This window comes from Cupressus sempervirens, chromosome 5, assembly GCF_028749045.1.
Source record: "Cupressus sempervirens isolate cs-2001-9-10 chromosome 5, ASM2874904v1, whole genome shotgun sequence".
Classification (NCBI taxonomy): Eukaryota; Viridiplantae; Streptophyta; class Pinopsida; order Cupressales; family Cupressaceae; genus Cupressus; species Cupressus sempervirens.
In genome coordinates, this window is record NC_143122.1 from 667,026,808 (window position 1) to 667,053,911 (window position 27,104).

Here is a 27,104-nt window from a genome sequence, read left to right on the forward strand (position 1 = left end):
TATTAAGCTTTTTCTTTAAGGACCTAAGGCTTTGATACCAATTGTTAGGAAGTAAAGTCCACCAAGACAACTGAGAGTGGGAGGGTGGGGGGGTGGGGTTGAATTAGTTATCCAACTATTAGAACACTTATCAAACCTATTAATCCATAAGCATGTGAATAGTATAATTAATTAATCATAAAAAGATATACATACACAATAACACCAGATATGTTAACTAGGGAAACCCTTGATCAAAGGGAAAACCCTAGTGGGGATAGTACCCACAAAATGATGTACTAATATAAATGTTCATTGTAAGAGGATGGACTCTATTAGGAGCCAATCAAATATATTCAGTACATATTAGTTCCTATTAGGAGTTGTGTCAACCTTGTTAAGATTTGTAGAAGGTAGAAAGACCCACTATCAAAACATCATCAAGGGAAAGACCATTGAATTCATTGTCCAACTACTCTATATTATTCCTTGAAAAATTATCAAAATGAAATAATCTTAGCTCCTTATCCATCCTCTTGACTAGACCAAACCTCTTTAGATCTCAATATTAGATCACCAACTTTGCATCCAATAATCCCTTGGATCACTTACTCACATTTACCAAATACTTCTCATATCAAACACTTGAATTGATACAACTTAACAAGGAAAATAACCTTCCTTTATATGATATCCTTAAAATAACTCCTTGAGTTAGTCTTGAGGCTTTCCCGATTAACTATAATAGGACCTCAATAAGATATTATAAAAAAATTAATTAAAAATCACTATCAACTGATAGTCTTTACAACTTATCACACATGTAACCTCTGACCTTGCACACTTATTGACATCATCATCAGGAGGTCTACTATCACAATCTAACTATGTGCATCAAGATTGTATCCTAGTTATTAGATACAAATCAATCATCAAAAACCACTTATCAAGTACTTTGTCTGCTTACTATCTTTTATAAATCTTCAATAACTTATGCATGTCTTTGACTCTTTCTATGCACACTTATCCATGTCATTAGGACACAGTGTAGAATACATCCGTAATTGCGCTTGACTTAATGATCAATACACAATATGTACCAAGCCTAGAATTTGATGGTCATTTTGGTTTTTTTTTGCACTTTTGAGTTGTATTGATAGGCTGAAAATTTTATGGACTATATAGATTGATAGGTTAATTTTTTCTAAAATTGTAAATATGACATTCAAATTTACTAATAAACCATCACATGTTATTATCAACAAGTAAAATATATTATTTAATAATGTAAATATATATATATGATATATATTGTATTTAATAGTATTTAGTTTTTATTTGTATATATTATATTATTTGTAACAATTTAGAATATCTTTAAGATAGAATAAAGCATGTAAATAACTTAGAAACTTGCTTAATTAATTTGATACTTTGTATAATAAAATATATGATTTTTAAATCCATTCTAAATTTGTAACTTTTACAAATATTTTTTTAAAAATTATTTTAAATTCATAATAGCTCAATCTCTTTAAAATATTTATTATATATTGTTAAATATTTAGAATTTTTTAATGCATTTATATTATTATTTAATTTAATATATGAAATTCACAATAAAAAAATTTCATAAAATATATAATGAAAGACATTAAAATGATCCAATCACAAAAGATTCATGTGACAGACAAGGGTGACCATCAAATTGCAAGCCTAGATTGTACAACCTTATTCTTTGTTTGTTACTCTGCCAGCCTTCACAGAAACAATACTATGTTGACATCAATGACAAACACAATCTTGAATGTAATATGTCAATCATATACATGTTTTACAATTCTTAGCATACTCCCCTTAAGCAATACCATCAACATTCATGCTAAAACCCTCTCCCTTAAAGTGAAAGGGATTCTTCTACATAATTAGAATAACATCTCAAATGTCTAATTTGTTGATGATATAACACTACTAAGTAAACTCTTTGAAGGAAATATAGAGCATCTTATTACTAAATTGGACATCTTTTGCAAAGCTTCTGGTAGCAAAATATCTATCACCAAATCCATTATGTTGGGGTGGAAGGAGACCCCTTCTAATTGGTATTGCAAATTTGGTATCTCCTATAGGGGGCCTAACAATATGGTTAGATATCTTGGGACACCCTTCTTAGTATCCCTCAACCTTAATTCCATGTGGAACTAGGTCAAGTGTGAGATAAAAAAGAAACTATAGAAATAGAATAACAACTACCTAATCCCTTGCTGGTAGGTTTCAAGTGTGTCAAAAGATCCTAGTTGCTTATACAATTTATTGCTCTTCAACTTGGTTCTTCATTCAAGCTCATGTCAATTATGTACAAAATTTTATTAGGAATTTCTTGTGGTCAAATGGAAGAGGCAAAAAGAAGAGACACACTGTCAAATGTGAATTGTGTGTTAGGAGGAAAGAAATTGGAGGCATGGGGTTTAAAGACCTTAGATGGCAATGGTGTGCTTTAGTAGTCAAGTGAGTAGCCAAAGAAAAATAGAAAGAAGAACCTTGGAAAGTTTTTATTGGAAATAATATTTGTAGAGGGGTTCCTCAATTAGGGAAGTCCTAGAAGAACATGCACATTCATAATCTCTACTCTAGTAAGTGGAAAGTTAGAGTAGGTGGATCTAAATAAGGGTATTTGGAAAGGTTGGGAGCAACTCATACATTGGGTATTAGGTACAAGATTAATTGATGACTCCTTTAAGCTCTATGGTGAAAGGCATCTCTAGTGGAATTTGGAGAGGGATGGTAAATTGTAAGCCCTATTGCAAGGATCTTTATAAGCAATGGTACAGACTTGACATCTCCAATTTTAGTGACCTTACCAGTAATGGATGTTTGATTCCTTGGGAGTATCTCTCCCTCAAATTTTTCTTGCCCCCCACTCAGAAGTGAACCTATTCAATTCTAATGTAGGAATGGATTCAAGCTATATTACCCTTTTTTTGTGGATAAATCATTGATAGACTACCATTCATGAAATGACTAGATGTCTCTCCATTAGTAGTAACTAAAGCTATGTATACTACCTATTGTCTAATTTAGAGGTATTTATTAACCATCTCAATTAAATATGGGGATATGAATTTAACCAGCCCTTTTGGGATAAATGCCTACACTCTTTATGGAAGATACCTATGGAACCCAAAATTCTCTATTTTATTTGGAAACCCTTCTTACATATGATCCATGTTGCTATTACAGATGGTAACCCTTATCTATGATTTTTGTATTAGTTGCCTGAATCTTTTGCCCACATCCTTTATGAATGTTCCTTTTCCAAAGGGGTGTGGAACTTGTTTGGTATTACTATTGGTGAACACATCTCCTACTCCCATGTCATCATTGGCTTCATACCCAATTTATTTTAAAAACTTAACACACTTTGGGCTACATTCTTTTATTTATTGGTTTGGCATTTGTGGATACCTATAAATGAGGATATATTTAAGAATAGACATATTGGGTCTCTGTGGAGACTCATTTTTAAACACCTATTCTTGAAGGTTTCCATCATCTTCAAAGCTAAGGAGTCAAAATTTCATAAATTGATCAAGGAATATACTAATATTCTCAAGAATGAAGATCTAATATTTGATATCTAGTCCAAGGAGAATAAAGGGGGAGATGTAGATTGTACATTGAAGGATATTCTAAATTAGATTATAAGGAAGAAAAGAATTGCAATTCCTATAACCCCTAAAAATGATGCTCTAAGTGGCATCTAGAAATAATGAGAAGCTTACCCCCTTCTAATCATGTTGAACCCATGACATCAACTCCCACACTAATGGTGCCAAGTCAAATTACTAGAGATGTTGATGAAATGGGTCATAAAAATGCTACAGTTGAAGACATTATTAATAGGATGATCCCTAATGGTTGGGTTTAAAACACATTGATCATTATTTAGAAATAATTTGAGCTTAGGGTTTGAAGATGTCATGTTATAATAGTCATCCTAGTTTTTAGGCTCTTGTCATCCCTATTGCTACTATTCTCAATAGCTCATATAATGTCATTAGAAAAGGAGGACTACACTTCAAATGGGTAGATGGATACTTAGCATGGACTTCTTAAATAGAATAATGATATGTTATAATGTTAGTATCATTCAATTTTTTTTTTTTTTGATGGCTTGGTGTTTAAGTGGTATGATCTGAATAGGCCGAGATCTAAGTACCACTTTCCTCTATTTTTATATTACTCTAGTATGCTTTTTCAAGCCATTGGTACTCTGATATTGTGAACTATCTTATATTTAATAGAAAAAGTATATTGTGAAACAAGTAACAATCCATGATGTCTCGTGAATTGTTAAAGAAGGATATTGTTGAAAATAGATTGATACAAGTATGATAAATGTGTTTCAATCATTGTTTTGTCACTAATGTCAAACTTGCTTTTTGCTGGTAAGACAACTACTTATATGATTTAAGTACTATTACTTATTTGATTGATGAAGAGGATTTGATCAAAAGATGAAATAATAGCACCTAGAGGAAAGGTTGAGTTTTATATAAAAAGGAATACAAGAATTAGCTAAGATAGTGATATCATAGTGCATTGATAATCTACTTAAGGTTGCACAGGTTGGTTATACTAAGAAAGTTCAGACAAACAAGTTAAACAAAGTTTTTATGCCAAGTTTGTCCTAATTTATAGTAGGTGCTAACAAAAGTCCATGCAAGATGACCAAAATATCAGTTGGAGCTAAGTAAAAATCTATTTTAGTGTATGTTGAGCAAAATAGTGGATGTTGAGTAAAGTTTAGTTGATGTTGAGTACTAGTAAACTTTAGTTTGTGCCGAGTAATGTTATAGAGGATGTTGAGACAACGTAGTATGTGCCAAGCATCAGAAGTAAGAAAGATAGCATATTAGAAAGATCATGAATTTGATGGATCTGAGATGACAAAAAAAAATTCTTGGATTGTGTGAACTAGGTGGAAGATAAAATTGATGAGATGGTGGCACAGAATTCATGGTACACTATTTTGAGGAAAATTCAAAGAGAACTGAAGAAGTTTCTAGAAGTGATAAGGAATTAGAGGTAGATTCATTGAATCCTACCTAATCTTTCCTAACCCTAAATTAGATGATGAAGTATGAATGACTAAAGATCTTAATTCTCTATTTATAAGGATGGTTGGTCAAAAGCAAGGGTTGTCATGTTCAACAACCTAAGAAAGACAAGGAGTCAAGTGTATTACTTCATTCAATGACCTAATTGAGAGTCTGAATTGGCATGCTAAGCAAGAAGGATTAAAGGTATGGATGCTTGAAGGGTGACCAAGCTATTAGAGCTCAAATGTGTGAAATTCAAGCAAAATGGAGGACTAAAATAGAGATCTGTAATCTATAGTTGTATGTTGTAATCAGATCAAGCCTTATTGTTACTCTCTAATAATTGTATCAGTCTAGGATAAATCCTTTGGATTAAGGTTGACCCAACAATCATTTCTAAATCATTTAATTGGGTGACATTCCAAGTGAATGGTCTAAAGTCCTCTAACAATGCTCACTCCTAACAAGGTGATTGAAATCCTTTAACAGGGTCACATTTAACAGTATGTATTGTAACCTTTAATAGGGTTGGCCTTTCATAGGGCATCACTTCAAAAGAATGAAAAAGAGTAGCATGTTACTGATGTTTTTCTCAAATTGGGTTTCCACATAAATCATTGTGTCAAATGTGTTTTTGAATCTATTATGTTTCAAATTTATATTGCTTCAAATTGATTTGACAATAAACTACAAGTTTTAAGTGATTGCATAATCTTATGGATTCATTGATGATGATAAATGTTTTATGGGTTCACTAATATGAGAAAAATTTTATTTATACATCTAGACCTTGGATAACTGATTCACCCCTCTACCCTCAATTATTCTAAAGAATTCCAACAATTGGTATTTGAGCCATTTTCTTAAGAAGACTAGTTTGAAGGTACTAGAAGCACAAGGATCAAGATTTTGAAAAGAGATGTACCAAATCTTAACAAAGATAACTTAACTGCATGGAAAATTTTGATGAAGCTATACCTTTGAGGGCTTGGAGATCATGCAAAATCTACCATTACTACTGAGCATGTTGATCCTACTGGAGCCCTAGTTGTTGAGGATCTAAAAAAGAAGAAACATATCCAGGCATTGCCAGAGATTGCCTCTACCCTAAACTATGTTGAATTTGATGATATCAAAAGTCTTGATAGTGCAAAAAAAATGTGGGATAATCTACACACCATCTATGGAGGAGACAAAAATATTCTAAGAGCCAAAGCTAAAATTCTCAGAGGTAAGTTTGATGATATGAAAATGCAAGAAGGGGAAAATGTTGCTTAATACTGCTCAAGGATAAAAGATGTTCTTAATGCAATAGGAGGAGCTATTGGTACAATAGATGATGATACTATACTAAGAAAATCCTTAAGAAAAATGTTTCCTATATATGGTATTAGAGTTTCTACAATACAAGAACTAAGATGTATAGCAAGGAATACTCTACCTCTTGAAGGTCTGGTAGGTAGGTTCACTACTTTTGAGCTATCTAACTTTGATAATTACAATCCTAAAAAATATTGAATCTACTTTCAAATTCAAGTTGTCATTAAAGGAACCTAATGAGAAGAAGAAGAAAAGTAAAAAGTATGTGTGTAGTGATAGTGATACATATGAGGAGGATGTAGATCAACTTGAAGCACTACTAGCAAGGAGACTTCACAAAGGTAAAGGAAAGTTTAAAGTTAAATTACCTATCATTTGTTTCAATTGCAATGAAGTTGGCCATATTGCTAATAGATTTCTAGAGAAGAAGAACTACAGAGGTGGTGACAAGTAAAAAAGTAGAAGAGATGAAGACATCAAGGATTACAAAAACAAAGGCAAGAAGTCTTGCTACATTTCTAAACAGGAAACAAAAGATGAATCTAATGAACATGATGATGAAGTGGTGTACATTGCAATGAAAGACAAATCGGAAACTGCACTTGTGTCTTGTGTGAACAAGAATGATAGATGGATAATTGACAATGGGTGTTCACATCACATGACTAGAGATAAAAGGAAGTTCATTGCCATGAATTGTTATGAAAAGGGTGATCAAACTAGGAGTAATGTATTCTACCTTAATACAGAGGATGCTACTTGTTTAATTGTAAAATTTGATAATGTGTGGCTATGACACAAAAGGTTGTCATGTTAACTTTGATAACTTGGTTAGTTTCACTAACATGAGAAAAGTTAGAGGTTTGCCTAAGTTAAAGAAGCCTGATAATATATTGTGCAAACAATGTTAGTTAGGCAAAATGACAAAGTCAAGTTTTAAGAGTAAAACTCATACCTCTAAAGGAATACTAGAGATTTTTCATACTAACTTGTGTGGACCAATTGAAGTGCAAAGCTACAAAGGAGATAAGTACATTATGCTACTTGTTGATGATTATTCTAGAATGATGACAATTATGTTTCTGAAACAAAAATTTGATGCTTTCCAAATGTTTAAGTAGTACTTAGCAAGAGTTCAAAAGGAAATAGGTAAAAGTCTAAAATGTTTGAGATCTGAAAAAGGAGGAGAATTTACATCAAATGAGTTTGAGATGTTTTGTAATGACAGAGGTGTCAAAAGGAAAACATTTTCTCCTAAAACCCCTCCACAAAATGGAATTGCTAAAAGGAGGAATAGGTCTAGAATGGACTATGCTAGGACACTCATGATAGAGAAAAATGTTGCTTTGAAATACTAAAGAGAAGCTATAAGTACAACTGTCTATACCTTGAACTATGTACAAGTCAAGAAAGGTACTCATTCAACACCTCTTGAACTATGTTATGGATACTCACCCAATGTAAAATATTTTAAGGTATTTGGAATAAAATGATTTATTCTCAAAGAATTTAGGAATGGTAAACTAGATGCAAAAGGTGAAGAAGGCATATTCCTAGGTTATTCCACAAGAAGTAAAGCTTATAAGTGTTTAAATACAAACACTCACAAAGTTGTGGAAAGTGCAAATGTGAAATTTGATGAATATATAGAAGTATATGAGGCTGAACCTATGAAGGAACTAGAAGAATACAAATCATTTGTATATTTCAAAGAAGGTATGGTTTCTAAAGAAGATGTTGCAAATCAAGCCACAAACCAACAACAAGTTTCAGTGACTGCCGAGTCACATACTATGAATGTTGAGTTGGATTCAGGAAGTGAGCTACAATAAAATGTCAAGTCACATAATGAAGTTGAGCCACATTCTAATTCTAATATTAGTGTACATGAGAAAGATGCTAAACTATCTAACAAAGATGTGCATAGTGACTCTGACATAGATAGACCAAATGAAGAAACTAGAGATGAACCAAGAATTTCCAAATATGTTAAGAGACATCATCCTATTGCACAAATAATTAGAGATAAAGATGCTAGACCAATGACAAGAAATAAATTGAGAAATGATACATGTTTACTAAGCTTAAAAGAGCCAAAAATATTAAAATATTCTTTAGAAGATGTGGACTAAAGTAAAGCCATGGAAGAAGAGATTAAACAAATTGAGAAAAACAAGACATGGACTCTAGTTCCTAGACCAAAAGACAAAAATGTGATTGGCACCAAGTGGGTATACAGGAATAAGCTAGATGAAAATGATGAAGTCACAAGGAACAAGGCTAGATTAGTCTACAAAGGATATGCGCAAGAAGAAGGAATTGACTATGGAGAAATATTTTCTTTTGTTGCTAGGTTGGAAGGAGTAAGAAATCTACTTTCTTATTATGCATACAAACATTTCAAATTTTATCAAATGGATGTTAAATCTACATTTCTAAATGGCATATTAGAGGAAGAACTTTACATAGAACAACCAAAAGGATTTGTTGATGTTAACAATAAGAATATGGTATGTAGATTACACAAAGCTTTATATGGTTTGAAACAAGTACCAAGAGCATGGTATGAAAGACTTCATAATTATCTTGTGAAGACTAGATTTGAAAGGATTGATGATAAAAAAAATCCACACATGAAGATAGAGAAAGGAAAAGGTATTTTTTTATCTAAAATTTTAGTTGATGATATCATATTTGGAGGTCAAGATGCTTTATGTAAGGATTTTGCACATAAAATGAAGCAAGAATTTGAGATGTCTATGTTTGGAGAGATCAAGTTCTTTGTGGGTTTGAAAGTACATCAGATGAATTATGGTATATACATCACTCAGTCAAAGCATGTCAAGGAGATACTAAATTTTTTTGGATTAGAGGATTCCAAACCAATAAGTACACCTATGGAGATAGGACATAAATTGTCAAAGATTGATGGTTCAGCTAATGTGAATTGAATCTTATATAGGTCTATGATTGGGAAATTACAATATGCAGTACATAGAAGACTTGATATTGTATTATCTATAGGGATAGTTGTAAGATTCCCTACTAATCCCAGGGAGAACCATTTGATGGTTATAAAGAGAATAATGAGATATATGAAAGGAATAGAGGAATATGGTCTATACTATAAGAAAAATGAGAAATTTGAATTAAGAGCCTATACTGATGTTGATTGGGCTAGAAACATTGATGATAGAAAAAGCACTAATGGAGGAGCATTTTTCTTAGGAAAGAGGCTAGTTACATGGACTAGTAAGATACAAAACTACGCTTCATAATCTACTATTGAAGTTGAATATGTTGTTGCTAATTGTACAAACATTGTATGGATCAAACAACTACTCAAAGGTATGAAGGAAGAGATCACTAAACCAATGATACTTTATTGTGATAATACAAGTGCTATAAATATATCAAAGAATTCTATGATGCACACAAAAACTAAGAACATTGCAATCAAGTATCATTACTTGAGACAATTAGTTTAAGATAAAAGGGTGAAGATGGAATATGTTAACATAAAAGAGAAAATTGCTAATATCTTCACAAAAGCATTACTTAAGGATTCTCATGAGTATCTAAGAGGTAAACTAGGGGTGATACCCCTATCAAAGGCTATCTAAAAAAAAAAAAAAAGGAGTGTCCTGCATCAAACAAGCTAATTTTCATATGTTACACATTCACACAGTGGATCTTATTTTAGGAGATGCCTAAAGTAATCAAATAGCTGAAACTAAAAATCAGCCATAAGCAAGGTGACATAGGAGAAACTGAAGAAGTTCATATATGCATATTAAGATGACAAGTCTTTGGCATTTTTCTCAAAGAAGGAGAAATACAAGAGATTCAACTAATCCTGAAGGGAGAAATACAAGAGATTAAACAAAGAGGCAGAAATCATAATATACAATATAAGGGAGAAATACTAACTACTAATAAAGAAAGTGTATTTGTTCATAACATATACCTAGTAAGAGGGGGATACTATAGAAGGGAGATATAAAAAGTAATTCAGAGGGAGTCATAAGGATGAATTGATTGTTAATTTATGTTGATCAGAACATAACAAAATTTTGCTAACCAATTCAGAAGATGAAAGTTGCTAATAGAGGGAGAGATTTCAATACAAGGGATTGTTTTGTATTTTGTTGTTCTTTTAGTTTTAACCAAGTCAATTTGGTTGATCAGTTTTCTTTGCTATCAATGCGAAAGAGGGAGATTGTTGAAAATAGATAGATACAATTATGATAAATATGTTTCAATCATTGTTTTGTCACTGATGTCAAACCTATTTTTTGCTAGTAAGATAACTGCTTAAATATGATTTAAGTACTATTACTTATTTAATTGATGAAGAGGATTTGATAAAAAGATGTAACAATAGCACCTAGAGGAAAGGTTGAGTTATGATATAAAAAGGAGTACAAGAATCCGCTAAGATAGTGATATCATAGTGCATTGATAATCTACTTAAGGTTGCAAAGGTTGGTTACACTAAGCAAGTTCAAAAGAATAGGTTAAATAGAGTTTTTCTGCCAAGTTTGATTGAATGAATAGAAGGTGCCAAGAGAAGTCAGTGCAAGCCAAGAAAAAAATTAATTGGAGCTAAGTAAAAATCTATTTTAGTGTATACCAAGAAAAATAGTGGATGTCGAGTAAAGTTTAGTTGATGTTGAGCACTAGTAAACTTTAGTTCATGCCAAGTAATTTTACAGAGGGTGCTAAGCAATGCAATATGTGTTGAGCATCAAAAGAAAGTTAATGTTGAGTGAAAACATTAATAGAAAGATCATGAATTTGATGGATCTGAGCCAACAATTTTGTTTTCTTGGATTGTGTGAACCAAGTGGAAGATAGAATTGATGAGTTGGTGGCACAAAATTTAGGGTAAACCATTTTGAGGTGAATTCAAAGAGAATTAAAGAATAATTTTCTAGAAGTGATATGGAATGAGGGGTAGATTCATTAAATCCTACCTAATCTGTCCTAACCCTAAATTGGACAATGGAGAATGAATGACAAAAGATCTTAATTCTTTATTTATAGGGATGGCTGGTCAGAAGAAGGGCTTGTCATGTGTGAGAACCTAAGGAAGACAAGGAGTCAAGGGTATTGCTTCATTCAATGACTTAATTAAGAGTCTGCATTGGCATGTTAAGCAAGAAGGCTTAAAGGTATGGATGCTTGAAGGGTGAACAAGCTATTAGAGCTTAAATGTGTGAAAGCCAAGTAGAATGGAGGACTAAAAGAAAGATCTATAATGTAAAAATGTAGTTTTAAGTTGTAATTAGATCAAGCCTTACTGTTACTCTCTAATAATTGTATTTGTCTAGGGTAAATCCTTTGGATTAAGGTTGACCTAACAGTCATTTGTAAATCGTTTAACTAGGTGACATTCCAAGTGAATGGTCTAAAGTCCTCTAACAAGGCTCACTCCTAATAGGGTGATTGAAATCCTTTAACAAGGTCACATTTAATAGTGTATACTGTAACCTTTAATAGGGTTGGTCTTTCACAAGGAATCACTTCAGAAGAGTGAAAAAGAGTAGCATGTTGCTGGTGGTTTTTCCCAAATTGGTTTTCCACATAAATCATTGTGTCAAATGTGTTGTTGAATCTATTATGTTTCATGTTTAATTTTTGCAAATTAATTTGACAATAACCTACATGTTTTAAGTGATTGCATAATCTTATGGATGCATGCATGATGATAAATGTTTTATGGGTTCACTAAGCTAAGAAAAGTTTTATTTCTACATTTGGACCTTGGATAACTGATTCACCCCCCCTGCCTTAGTTATTCTAAAGAATTCCAACATGAATCACCTATATGAACATCATTTATTTAGTATTATGTAGATTATTCATGATCATTAGACATAATTTGTTGTGAGCCACTACACATGAAATATGGATTGATAAATATTTAGTTTAATCTTGACACAACATTAGATATATACTATGATAATGCCAACTCAAAATTGTTGTAATTTTGAAAGTAATTGTATGATAAAACAAAAGTAAATTTTAGTAAGAAATAATTAAAATTTTGAACTTGGTCTATTTAAGATGAACTTCAATATGTTATGGCTTGTAAAAATAATGAAACTAAAGAGAAATTACATTTAAATTATTAGTAATTTAAAAATATAGTTGAAAAGTTGTAAAAAATAACTAATCAAATTCTTACACATGTTTTATAGATAGTTGATAACCTATAAAAATGTATACGTCAAAATGTATAACTCTTTTTCTCTATGATTTAATTGCCACTTAAAGACATACTTTGGCCACTCACGGTCCTCCACATATCCATCCACTCTTTTAAATTTATTCTTTTTTTGGTGCATATTCTTTATCTATATGGGTACTCATAATAATCATTTTCTAGCAATTTATCCCATGATAGTGGAACACATTATGATTTTATTTTTTAAAATAAATAAATAGTTAAAGCCTTGATTTTATTAATAATTAATTTTACATGTTGTCCATGTTCAAAGTGCAAGCATTTGGGGAAAAAGAATGGTGAGGAAAATTCATGGTGTGGCATTGGACCAAAGCCCTGCATATAATAGGAGGCAAGGTAGCCTCTAATACAAACTACCCTTGTATAGGCACAAGGGAATACCCTTGATATACATAAAATTATGCACTTAGGTGGTATACTACCTTTCATACAATATCAGAGAGATAAAATACATGTGCCTCAACTATCTAGAAGGACTTGGGTAGGAATCCCTACCCTTACAAAGAGGAAGGAAGAAGGAAGAAAAAGATCATAAAATCCCATTTACAAACATCCATGTAGACTTATCTAGAAGCCTTCCAAAATATTTAAGGAAACCAGCCAGGGAGATCTAGAAGCTACACTAATCCTACCCTGAACTTGCATTTCACAATCAGAGAAATAACTAACTAATCCAAGGAAACAATAATATAGGAGGATAGGATCACATTTGGATGAAAAGACACATCAAAAAAGAAAATTTCATAGAGATGGAAAAATCATACTAATAAAATGATATCCCTATTAGCATTAAAGATCATAAAAATATTTAATTTGAAGCAAGATTAAAAATCTATCTAGTCATAAATCAAAGATGTAATTAGAATAAACATTGATAAGTATGAACCAAAATATAAACATACACCATCCATATATGCCCTTAAAATCACATATAAAATCGCAATAGCCCATCCTACCAACAAATCTTGAGATAGGGGAAAGAGGGTACCCCAAGATCAAGAAGGGCAAGCACTTTTGAATTATAGAAGGCCATGTGGCTAGATAAAGATAATGTTCTTCAAGATAGTTAGGAAGTGTGGCCCAAACTACAAATACCCAAGTAAGAATGAGGTAGAAAGGGGAAAACCTTCTTTGGAAGCCATACCAAAAATCTTCTAAGACCAAACTATGATATGCACCAAGATGGTGTGTAAAAATGTTGAAACTATGAAAAGAACTCAAAACTACACATAATGTGAGCATATTATCTATACTTTTAATAAAATTTTAAAATGGGGTTTGGCTCATTAATGAGCCAAGAGAATAATATTTAAAAAAATCATCTTAGTCATAGCACAATCTCATTTTAACTTACTAATAACATGATCACATTATGCATAGTAAAATTCCATCGTGTTCTGAAGAACATAAAGTATTGCATCTAGTACTTATCCATAATCCCATTGGGTTATATAGAACCAAAAGCAATGAATGTGTGTGTGTGTGTTTGTGTGTGTGTGTGTGTGTGTGTGTGTGTGTGTGTGTGTGTGTGTGTGTGTGTGTGTGTGTGTGTGTGTGTGTGTGTGTGTGTGTGTGTGTGTGTGTGTGTGTGTGTGTGTGTGTGAGAGTGAGAGAGAGAGAGAGAGAGAGAGAGAGAGAGAGAGAGAGAGAGAGAGAGAGAGAGAGAGAGCATAATGGTTCTAGAAGTATATATTGAAACAAGTAACCTTCCAAGATATCTCATGAATCATCTACATGAACATCACTTATTTAGCATTATGTGGATTATTCATTATCATGAGACATAAGTTGTTGTGAGCTACAACTCATGAAATATATATTGATGAAGATTCTAACTTTAAAACTATTTACTTTAATCTTGATAAAAAATTAGATAGGGTGATATATTATGAAAATATCACCTCAATTAAAAATTTTATAATTAAAATAAAATCATGATAAAAATAGAAATAAAGATTATAAGCAATAAGTATACTTGTGAACTTTTTTTATTTAGGATGAATATCTTCAATATGTTTTGGCTTGTACAAATAATCAAATCGGAGAGGAATTATATTCTAATTTAGTAGTAATTAAAAAAGATCATTAGAAAGTGGTGGTAAGTAACCAGTTTAATTCTAGACAAGATCCTATAACATAGCAATATCTTGTGAACCTCCCATTGAAGAGGTCTTCTATTCAAATATACTCAAACTTAATGCATAATTATAATTAATCTCAATACATAGTATAATAATAATTAATCTAGGCTTCATCCCAATATGTATCTAACAAAAATCTCTGAAGGAATTCTGATTTGTAATTCATTTATTATGTTGATGGATGATTTTCCTATTTCAAGAAGTGATATGAAGGTTTCCCACAAGTTGAACCCTAATCATAAGCCTATGGAAAATAGCATTGTTTGGGTTGGAAAGATAGGAAAATTGATCATCCTTCTTTTTGGAGGATTTGAGATAGGAAGAATGAGGTTTTTGAGGAACAAATTTTAGTTGCTCATAGAAGGAAACTCCCTTAGGAGAGGAATATGTGGTTTCTACCTATCAAAATTTGTCCTTTGTTAATAGGGGTTATTTCTATCCCTCTAGGTAAATCTAGTGATTCACAAATTTATTCCCATCATCCTTTACCCTCCTCAACTCTGAAGTCTCTAAATAAATGGCCATTCCATATACAAGTTAAAGATTCTCCTAAGGAAGGCCCTAATTATCTCCCTTCTATAGTTATCAATGGCTCCACTCCACAACTGAAGGAAACTCAAACCCTATTATTTAAAAAAAAATTATACTAAGGGCTTTAGAGGATTATTGTAAATCTAGTGACCTCTTTTCAAGATGGTGTGGAGGGGATCTGTTAGGAACTAGAGCCAAGGAGTAGTTAGAGGCTACCTTTACCAACTAGGTATGTATCTCATCTCTTGATAATTATGTTATTTTTCTAGTTTGTAAATCATTAGATCCTAGAAAAAAACTTCTTCATGGTGAGCCTATTTTCTTAGAAGGGATTAGATTAATTTCATTTGATGGTATCCTAATTTCAACCCTAGCAATTTTAATGAAATTAAAGTTCTAAAATGATTCTTAATCAAAAATCTCCTAGTGGATCTTCTATAAAGTGAAATTCTCAAGAGACTAGGTGACACAATTAGTAGCTATAGGGACATATAATATAATTTTATCTTCTCTTCCTATGTAGAAGTTTTGGTTAAAATGGAACTAGCTAAATCTAAGTTAGATCCAATAAGATGTATTATTAATCAATTATTATAATATTTGCATCTGAAGCTCTTTCTAGGTAAATCGGTTGGTTATTTCTTATATAAAACCCCTTCTTTGTGGCACTAGCAATAAAAGAAATGATCATATAAAAATAGACTTTTCTAGTACACTTGGTATAATTAGGAAAACTTGCATATTTTATTTAATTCTTGGGGAGGGGGTTTTGTGAATACTAAAATCAACCCCTCCTTCTCTAAGTTAACTTCTTAAGACTTTGGAACTCTCTCTTGATACTATTGTGGAAGAAGGGGAAATTTTGGATAATTTTAGTCCTACAGGGGAGGCCCCTTTGCATTCTTCTTCTCCTATTCAGGTCCCTTCTTTCCCCTTGGAAATTAGGCCTCCTTCCCCCTTGATCCCAATTTCCTTTCATATCTTGTTTGGTGGCTCTCCATTGGAAGCTATTAATGAGGAAACAAGTTCAATGGAAGTTCATAATGTCTTTGAGGAATACGTCCAAAAGGAAGTCCCCATTCCTCATATTGACCTTCCTTAACTTGGGATGTGCTTGAGAAATCGAGCCCTAGTGTCTCTCCCCCTCATGGATCATTCTCTAAGGAAAGGGAAACTTTTGGTGATAAATTAACTAAGGATTTAATTAATTCTTTTATAGATGAATATTTTTGTGAGCAAGTAAATTTTCAAAAAGAGATATTGGTTGTTAAACTCCTAGGATTATGAGGTGAGAGTTATACAATGTAAAATACAAAGAATAATTTCATCTAAATGGAGAAATAGGAAAAGTAAAAGGGCTTAGACCAAACTGAGGAAGAATCGGCAACCCCAAATTATACTAAAGTTAATAAGAAATGAGGTATGAAATTTTTGAATGCCCTAAGATCAGTAGATGTTGAGGCTAGGTGCGAAGTCAAATTAACTAATTTACTTTATGTAGGGAAGGAGAAGGTCTTTCCTAAGGTAGGATGAAGGTCCTAACTTGGAATGTTAGGGGCTTAAATGCTTCTTACAAATAACGTGTATTAAAGTGTTGTATAAGAAATTACAAACTAGATAATCTTTTAATCTAGGAGCCTAAATTGAACCAACATGAGTTAATGGCTCTTAAAAAATGGGCTTAAGGATATAATTGGAAGCTCAACCATGAGCACCTTCATAGGCCTAGCTATCATTTGAAACCCAAGAATAAATTCTTTGAGACCACTCTGTACGAAGAAAAAATGAATTAGTGTTCATGTTAATTAATTAAAATAAATTTAGAATTTTGTTTTAGCAATATATGTAGTTAATAATATCAGGTTTCCAAAATCCATTGCTAATGATGATGTTGCTTCTGGATTCGATTGTGTAAGTTTTTTTATCATCAACATTTCAGATCACACTCTGTGATCCATCATCAGGATGAGAGAAGGAAGTAAAAAGTGATCCGAAACGTTGATGATAAAAAAACTTACACAATCGAATCCAGAAGTAGCATCATCATTAATATATGTAGTTCTACTTTTAACAATACTTTGGAAAGAATTTTAAATCCACCTTAATTCCCTTAAAAAATTTAGTATTAATGGTAGAGATTTTAATGTTATCTTAAGACCTTTAGGAAAGTGGGGGAGCTTGGCTAAAATGTTGTAGGCCTCTATTTATTGAAACAATTTCACTAATGGCTTTGCATTTCTAGAAGTAGTAACTAAAGTTAATACATTCACTTAGAATAATAGAAGATGGGTTTTTAGTCACATTAAAAAAAGATTGGAAAGATTATTATCTTTTATAATATGGCTACTTCTATAGCATCCTTCTCTACTAAAACCCTTCTTTTTTGGGTCTAGATCGTTATCCTATTTCACTCAATATTGAATTAGAAGGAAACCCTAAAAGAAATCCCTTTATGTTTGAACAAATGTGTCTTAAAGATACTTCTCTAAATAGAATAGTGGGTTGGTGGGAAAACATTGAGGTCCATGGTTTCAAAATTTATAAAGTTGTCCAAAAACCTAAGACCATTAAGTGTAACCTTATCTAGTGGAAAAAAGACTAATTTGGTAATATATTTGATGAAAAGAAAGATATAGAAGTGTATTTGGAAAATTTAAATTCATAGGTAATGAAATTTGAGATGGATGAGTCTCTCTACTTGAAAGAAAAAGGCATTCATTTACAATTGGAGAATATTTTGGCCAAAAAATATATTTTTTAGATGTAAAAGTCAAGAGAGGTATGGCTCCATGAGGGGGATAGGAAAACAAAATAATTCCATAATAGTGCTAAGCTAAGAAGGTCAATTAATAGAATCACAAACATAGTAAATAGTAATGGAGAATATTTGGATAATCTATGTGAGGGATGTTAGAATCTAAAAAGATTAATAACCCAGAAAACTAGTGCAAAGAGTAAATATCTAAACTATGAATGCAAATGATACAAAATCAAAATAGCATCATAGAGTTAGTCTCCAAGAGAGTAATGCAAATGCTGGAAGCAAAATAGTATTAAGAGGATGCAAAAATAAGAGATACTAATACAAGCCAGGTAGCATGCTTATATAGGCAAGGAAGAGAGAGGAGGTGGCAACACCAACCAATGAGGAGCAACCATCTATCGGACTAAAGATAGCAAAGTATCTTCCCAAGATAGCTAATGGATGCTCACATGTAGGAAGGTGACACCTCACAACCATTCACCTAATAAGACATGCTTTATTAACCTAAGCGAGATTATTAAAAGTGTAGGAAAAACCTAGCAAAATAGGAAAAAATAAAAAACTACACTAACACCCCCCCATAAGCGAAGCTTAGGTGGATGTAGAAATGGGTCCCGGCAACGAGGCCATGTTAGGTACCCAAGTACAATGCAAGAAGATGCAACCTCTGAAAGCGGGGAAAGAGAGAAAACCACAAGGGAAAAACCCTCCCCCGAAAAGAGGTAAGAACCTAGTGAAGAACTAAAGAAGTCTCTCGCTAGGGAAATTGTCCCCTAAAATAGGAACAAGGAGTGATCATGAAGAAGCAGCATCACTGAAGCATGAAGAACCGCAAAACTCAGTCAAAATGCTAATCTGTAGAACCTCCATAGAAATAGAAGGCACGAACCATCAACCAAAGAAGCATAGAACAACAATATAACCTCCCCTTAAGGTAGGTGAGGTGACAGGCAGCTGAAAAGTTGGGCCAAAAATCTCCTACAACACAGGAGCCAAACTCATTGAGAGATTCGGGGGGGGCAAATAAACTTTATTGTAGTTTTTTTGAAAAAGGAAGTATGCTCTTCTCTTGCATCTTTGGATGATCCTGAGAATCAGAAAAGTTTTGACAAAAAAACACTTTTTGGGTTTTGTTCGCAGCCCCGAAAAACCATCTGGGTATCTTTTAGATTTTGCATGCAAGCTGTATATTTTTCAGAATCGAGCATGCAAAGCTACAGCCATACTCCTCTCCGTTGGCAGTCATAGATTTGAATGCAATTTTTCCTCAAATAAGGGGGTCGGCAAATTTTTGGAGCACTTTTAGCCCAAACGGACATCACCATTGGATCCGGAAGGCCATTTGCAGTCAGGATTCATATAAAGCTTTTCGATTTTGGAGACAGAGCTCTGGAAGGAAAAAAAAAATTTGGTTGTAGGGCTTCCGTACGGATCGTACGGACGATTTCAGCATCAAAAAAAAAATTTTAAAAATATTTTCGGGCCGCACCACCGCAGCAGCGCTCGCGCGCCACCGCGGGGCCACCCGCGGTCCGCTCATCCAGTGGCGCCTCCTATTTTCTCCTCCCCACCGGCTGCCGCCGGCGGGCCACCCATCGACCGCCGCGGCTGGGCGGCGCCTCCCTCTGCACGTCTCCTCTGCTGGTTTCTCTTCTCCGTCCGCCGCCTCTGCCTCCGGCCACTCCACTCGCCACCGGTCTGCACACTCAGCGTCGCGTCAGCAGCTGTAGGGGTGACACGTGGCCTGGGTGCCACGTGGACCCTGCCACGTCATCTGTACTGCCACGTGACATCCTTTTTTGCGGCGATGGCCTAGAAACTGTCAAATTTAATCAATTCGATTGCTGACATTAGTATGACATCATCCTTGCATCATCCATCCTTGCATGCACCTCTTCTTGGGTCATTTTGGACCTACCTTTGGTTTTTTGGCCATAACTTTTGCATACGGAGGTATTTTTCTAATCCTAAAGAAGCACCAAAAAGCTAATTCTGAGACAAAGATGTTGGTATAGGTATTTTTGAGTTTTGGTACAGTTTGATTGCCTATTATGGCAGTCAAATCCAGATGTTCTATTTTGCACTCCGGGAGGCGTATCTTGAGCTTTCGATCTCCGATTTTGGACTTCTTTATATCGCTGGAAAGCTCTTTCTATGCTCTTTCTAGTGATGCTAGTTGTTATTCTAGATTTTGTTCCAAACACTTCCTATTCATCCTTTTGCATTTTAGCATTCTGGTGGATATTCTGTTTGTTTCAGGTCCGGAGATCGATTTTGTTGCTTCAGTTGCTTCCTTTTGGGATTTACCTTCTGTTGTTTCAGCCTTATATTTTTTCTGATCATTGCTGATATTCATTGTAAGCATCTTTATGCAACGCACTGAGATAAAGTGCCACTCTTGCGTTTCAGGATCCTTTTCATCATTGTGATTCGTTGTACTTGCACTATTATATAAAGTGCCATGGGGGGGATAGTTGTTTGCCGCTTATAGGCCCTCTTTCTCTAATTCCTCATGCAGTGTCAACGACACATGCATTTATTTGTGTTTGTACCTCACTCTCGATGAGTTTGGCTCCTGTGTTGTAGGAGATTTTTGGCCCATCTTTTCAGCTGCCTGTCACCTCACCTACCTTAAGGGGAGGTTATATTGCTGTTCTATGCTTCTTTGGTTGATGGTTCGTGTCTTCTATTTCCTGGATAGTTGTTTGCCGCTTATAGGCCCTCTTTCTATAATTCCTCATGCAGTGTCAATGACACATGCCTTTATTTGTGTTTGTACCTCACTCTCGATGAGTTTGGCTCCTGTGTTGTAGGAGATTTTTGGCCCATCTTTTCAGCTGCCTGTCACCTCACCTACCTTAAGGGGAGGTTATATTGTTGTTCTATGCTTCTTTGGTTGATGGTTCGTGCCTTCTATTTCTATGGAGGTTCTACAGATTAGCATTTTGACTGAGTTTTGCGGTTCTTCATGCTTCAGTGATGTTGCTTCTTCATGATCACTCCTTATTCCTATTTTAGGGGACAATTTCCCTAGCGGGAGACTTCTTTAGTTCTTTACTAGGTTCTTACCTCTTTTTGGGGGAGGGTTTTTCCCTTGTGGTTTTCTCTCTTTCCCTGCTTTCAGAGGTTGCATCTTCTTGCATTGTACTTGGGTACCTAACATGGCCTCGTTGTCGGGACCCATTTCTACATCCACCTAAGCTTCACTTATGGGGGGGTGTTAGTGTAGTTTTTTATTTTTTTTTCCCTCGTACTGCGTGCAGGGGGCCGTACGGCTCTGTCGGACAAAAAAATTTGCCTCCCAGACCAACGGTGTCCAAAATGGACAAATTTTATATAGATTTTGACTGCAAACGGCCTTCCGAATCCAATGGAAGCGTCCGTTTGAGCCCAAAGTACTCCAAAAAAAAAATTTAAAAAGTTGTCCGTACAACCTCCCACTGCTCCAAAAAAAAGAAGCTTCTGAAAATGCAAAAAATTATTTTTTTAATAAAAAAACAATAAAAAAAAACTACACTAACACCCCCCCATAAGCGAAGCTTAGGTGGATGTAGAAATGGGTCCCGGCAACGAGGCCATGTTAGGTACCCAAGTACAATGCAAGAAGATGCAACCTCTGAAAGCAGGGAAAGAGAGAAAACCACAAGGGAAAAACCCTCCCCCAAAAAGAGGTAAGAACCTAGTGAAGAACTAAAGAAGTCTCCCGCTAGGGAAATTGTCCCCTAAAATAGGAACAAGGAGTGATCATGAAGAAGCAGCATCACTGAAGCATGAAGAACCACAAAACTCTATCAAAATGCTAATCTGTAGAACCTCCATAGAAATAGAAGGCACGAACCATCAACCAAAGAAGCATAGAATAACAATATAATTCAACAAACCACGAATAGCGAGTAGCAAGCTAGCTCTGATACCATGTTAGAATCTGAAAAGATTAATAACCCAGAAAACTAGTGCAAAGAGTAAATATCTAAACTATGAATGCAAATGATACAAAATCAAAATAGCATCATAGAGTTAGTCTCCAAGAGAGTAATGCAAATGTTGGAAGCAAAATAGCATTAAGAGGATGCAAAAACAAGAGATACTAATACAAGCCAGGTAGCATGCTTATATAGGCAAGGAAGAGAGAGGAGGTGGCAACACCAACCAATGAGGAGCAACCATCTATCGGACTAAAGATAGCAAAGTATCTTCCCAAGATAGCTAATGGATGCTCACATGTAGGAAGGTGACACCTCACAACCATTCACCTAATAAGACATGCTTTATTAACCTAAGCGAGATTATTAAAAGTGTAGGAAAAACCTAGCAAAATAGGAAAAAATAAAAAACTACACTAACAAGGGAAGTATTGGATGCTTGTGGAGCAATGAATGACACTTTGCACATTGGTTTTGACTAACTGTCAATTTGAGCAGTTCTCACAGTGTCCTCGATAGTTGGTTTATGGAAAACCTAATGTATGTCATCTATCATCCCTTCATGGTCAAAATCTAAGTCTCTCTGGTCTATCAACACAATAAGAACCTACACTTTTGAGCTCATAAATGGGTTTTGTTAGAACGAAATGTGTAGAAAAGGAAGCAATTCATTTTTACGAAGGTATTTTGAATGATTTTGAGGAGCCCTCCCTCCATAGCCAATTTTATTTTCTAATATATATCCCTAGAATTACCCTAGATGAACAAAAAAAAAATCCTCCTACGTAATTTTCTAAGGAGTAGGTAACAACAACTCTTTACCAAATGCACCCTAATAAATCTCTAGGGCCAGATGGGTTTATGGCTAGTTTTTTCCAACTTTTTTGGCATTTTTTAGGAGATAAAATTTGTGAGACTCTAGAAGGAGTTAGAAATTTAGGATGTCTCCTTAAGAAAGTTAATCATTCTTTCTTGGTCCTTATCCTAATACAAGACTCAATGGATAGTTTCAAGGGCTTTAGACCTATTGCTCTATGTGATAAATTATATAAATTACTCTCCAAAATATTAGCTAATCACATTCAAACACTTCTTCCAATTGTTATAAGTGTGTAAAAACATAGATTTTTCCCATACATATCTATTTGTGATGGTGTCATTATAGCTCAATAAGCTGATAAGGTAGATTGGAGGTTTCTCTATAAATGCTTAGAAGCTTTTCATTTTTCTAAGTATTTGATGAATTTAATTTATCAATGTGTCTCTACTCCTATATTTTATGTTCTCTTGAACAGAACCACAAAAGGTTTCTCCACTCCTTCAAGAGATCTTAGACAAGATCACCCTATCTCCACTTTCATGTTCATCTTAATGTCATAAGCTTTGGGGAGATCAATCAACAATAGATGCTCTAATATTCTAATTAAAGGTGTCCATATTTCTTGTAATGTAGAACTGATTACCTACCAAACTTATTTAGATGATACAATGATTTATGTTCTAGTTAATCCTAAAGAGGCTAGATCCTTTAAATATCTCATTTATGTTTATATATAGGCCCCTATTCAGAAAATTTATCACTCAAAGTGTAAAATATTTTTCTTTGATAGACCATTGTCTACTCAATGGTATATTTTAAAGATTTTGAAGATTGAAATTGGCTCTTTTCTATGTAAGTACCTTGGTATTCCCTTAGATCAAGGAAAGACAAATTCCTTTTCATGTGATAGTCTTCTAAAGAAGGTTAGGGTTAGAATGGATTCTTGGAAAGGGAAGTGGTTATCCTTGACAGGAATGATTACTCTATAAAAGTCATTATTGTGGGTATACATATTTATAAATTGTCATTCATTGTTCTTCTAATGAAAGAAAAGGGAAAGCTTAAATAAGATGCTAAGAGATTTACTTGAAAAGGTTCTAAAAATAAGAATTATTTTTTTCTCATGGCTTAGGATGAGATTTGAAAGCCCAAGGATGTTGGGGGTTGGGGGGGTTCAAACAAAGAACTTTAAGGATTCTTTATAACAAAAAGATTTGAGATTTTTTTTAAACCCTCATCTTAAATGGAAAGGATTATTTATGATAAATATCTTAAAAACCCTAACCCTATTAGACTTTTTTTAATAATAATCCCCCTAAGGGTTCTAAAAAATAAAACTTTATGCTTTACTATAATTTTATTATACAAAATAAGATCAACTAGAAGAAAGGAAATTGGCATAAGGAAATATTTTAGTTGGACTCTTGGGAAGGTTTCAATTTAAAATAAAAATGATAAATTTGCATAGTTCTAGGATAATCCTAGAAGTAAATCTAATCAACATGGATAGTTATGGGGGATGGAAATGGAAGTCCTTGGAAGAATTTAATATTCCCTCTAATGAGTTTTCCATTCTACTTGAAATCCTAAAAGAGAGAAGGATTACCTTATCACAACAAAAGGATATATTGGTTTGGGATGGATCTAAATCTAGAGAATATAAATTGAATGAAGGGTATAACTATCATTGTAACCTTAAAATTCAATTGAAAATTATTATTCCTCAAACCCTATGTTGGTATGATCTTTTCATCCCAAAAGATGGACTTTTTTCATGGTTAGGCCTCCAAAATGAAATTCTAATTATAGATAAGCTTAAAATAATGGGCTTAGATGCCCAATGTGTGAAAACTCTAAAGAAGACACTAATAACATTCTCTTAAACTCTAATTATGATTTTTCATCTTGGGCTTGGCTCCTAAAAGAAATTGGTAGTCAATTTTTCCTTACCTAACTATATCCTTAGTTTATTTCAATCTTCACCAATTTTGAATCCAAACAACATTCTTTGAGGACTTTGGTTAGTCTCTCCTTCCATTGTAATATATGAGATTTAGAAATAAAGAAACAAAAGTATCTTTAAAAACCCAACAATGAGTTAGGAATGGATAACTCTTAAAATTTAAGTGTTACTAATAGAAACCATTAATAGTAATTTGTTTAAGCATAATGGGGTATCTTCTCCCATGTCCTCATGGGGAGAAAGTATGAGAAAGAAATGGTTGTATTTGATACATCCTTCATTTATAGGTAAAGTGGTTAGGAAAATTATTTAAGAGAGGAAGGAATTTATTTGGTGTCCCCCTCCTATGGTTGATGTAAACTCGATTTTGATGGGGCCTCTAGGGGAAACCCAGGGGTTTCTATCCCCTATTGATATTGTAATTGATAGAGTGAGATTGTTAGGTGATGATGTTATGAATGTATGTAAAAGATTCATATCAGTTGTCATATTGCCATTGATGTCAACATCTTAATTGGCTAGACATTATTCTAACTCAAGAAGGTACCATATCATTTACTTGACGAATAGGATTTGATTGATTAAGAAGATTTGAAGAAAGTGTGATGCATATAGAATTGATAAGCAAGGTATTCAATGGGTACTTAAATGAGTTGGATAATGATTATATAATTTTGATTTGATTTTTTTACAATCATGTATTATTGAGATTTATTGAAGATCACAATCTTAACTGAGTCACAAGGTTGATGAAGGGAGACTTTAGTCACTGATTGACTACAATATTTCCCAAGTGATTCCAAAGAGGAAGGAAGAACATAATGTTCCCCAAGCAAGTCAGCATTAACTGAGTTATATGTTTCCAAAGTAAATGTAATGTTTACTGAGTGATAGCCAGATGAACAAGTTGAAGAAATTGGAATATAAGACCAATTTTTTTAATCTCATTATGGTTTTGAAAAAGTAATGAAAAAACACTTAGTCATTATCTAGCATAGTTGGTTGGTCATCACTATGACTGAGCCACTACTTAGGCCAAGTGAATAGTGCATGTTGGGTGAACACTATGAACCAAGTGATCAGAGCATGCTGACCATAAGTGTCCATACAATACATGCCAAGTGATATGACACTCAATTTGTGCTGAATCACTCAAGTGCCAAGAAAATCATAGGTGTCAATAAAATAGTGTGTACTGAGTGATTCAAGTGCTAAGTAGTCAGTGAGTGCCAAGCTATTTAAGATTTTAGTAAATAGCATCAAAGCATAGTTAAGGCCAAGCATCAAAAGCCTATTAATTTTGAGTAACCAATCAATGACAGAATTTTTTAATGGCACAAACTCCTATGTAAACCATTTTTGGTCGACATAATCTTAAAATTTTGATATTGAGAGATAGGGATCATGTCATGTTACACATCCCTATGTGATCCATGTAGCCAATCAAAAAAGAGAAGCATTAAGAAGAAATAGAAATCAACCAAAGTTGTTGATTATTACCTACGATCATCTCTATGATGCCTATTTAAAGAGGAAAACCCTAAGGGAAAGTAATAATGATGAGAGAGATATGAAGAGGAGTATCATGTGTGAAAGCGGGCATGGACAAGATGCTTACATGAAGGATCAGTATTGCAAAAATAGTTGATGAGAACAAAACTAATTGTGAAGACAAGTTGTGAAAGGTTAGAGAAGATACATTTGATCAAAAGGATCAAGATACAATTAGGAAAGCGGAGATCTGACATCTAGCGAAAGGTTACTAACAAAAAGATCAAGTACTCAATCATTTTGACAAGTGATACAGGGTAAATCTTTTAATAGAGTATTCCTAATAGACTTTTTTAAATCTCCTAACAAAGTGCTTAATTAATTGTGAGTTTAAATCATTTATTCAAGGTGAGACCTAATAGTCTCTATAAGTCTTTAACATGGTAGACATCTCATAGGGCAGATCATAGTTTATGATCAAAACTTTGTAGCCATAATTGGTCATAATTTATTGTTGCTATAGTGAAGATTTGTGGGTGTCATCCTGACCCAAGTTCTACCTTCTCCTTGAAGGGTTCTTGGGTAACCAAAATCTTTTGTGTTATGTGTTGATTTCCATTATTCTATAGATGTGATGCATGGTTAGGTATTTTAGTTTATATGCTAAGTTATGAGATCGATGAATGGTGAAATGTATGTTTTAAGTACTAATTCCCCCACTCTCAAAACTTACTTTCCCATTTATATTTCTAATAATTGGTATTAGAGCCTTGTTGTATAGAAAGTAAAGTTTTACATATTGAGAGGAATGATATTGAAG

At 33.6% G+C, this 27,104-nt stretch overlaps 1 pseudogene; it reads right to left on the bottom strand.

The window, feature by feature from the left end:
* The window catches only part of LOC149557682 (mitogen-activated protein kinase 10-like), a 104,796-nt pseudogene extending 84,916 nt beyond the window's left edge, over positions 1-19,880 (bottom strand).
* Positions 19,881-27,104: the final 7,224 nt, after the last annotated feature.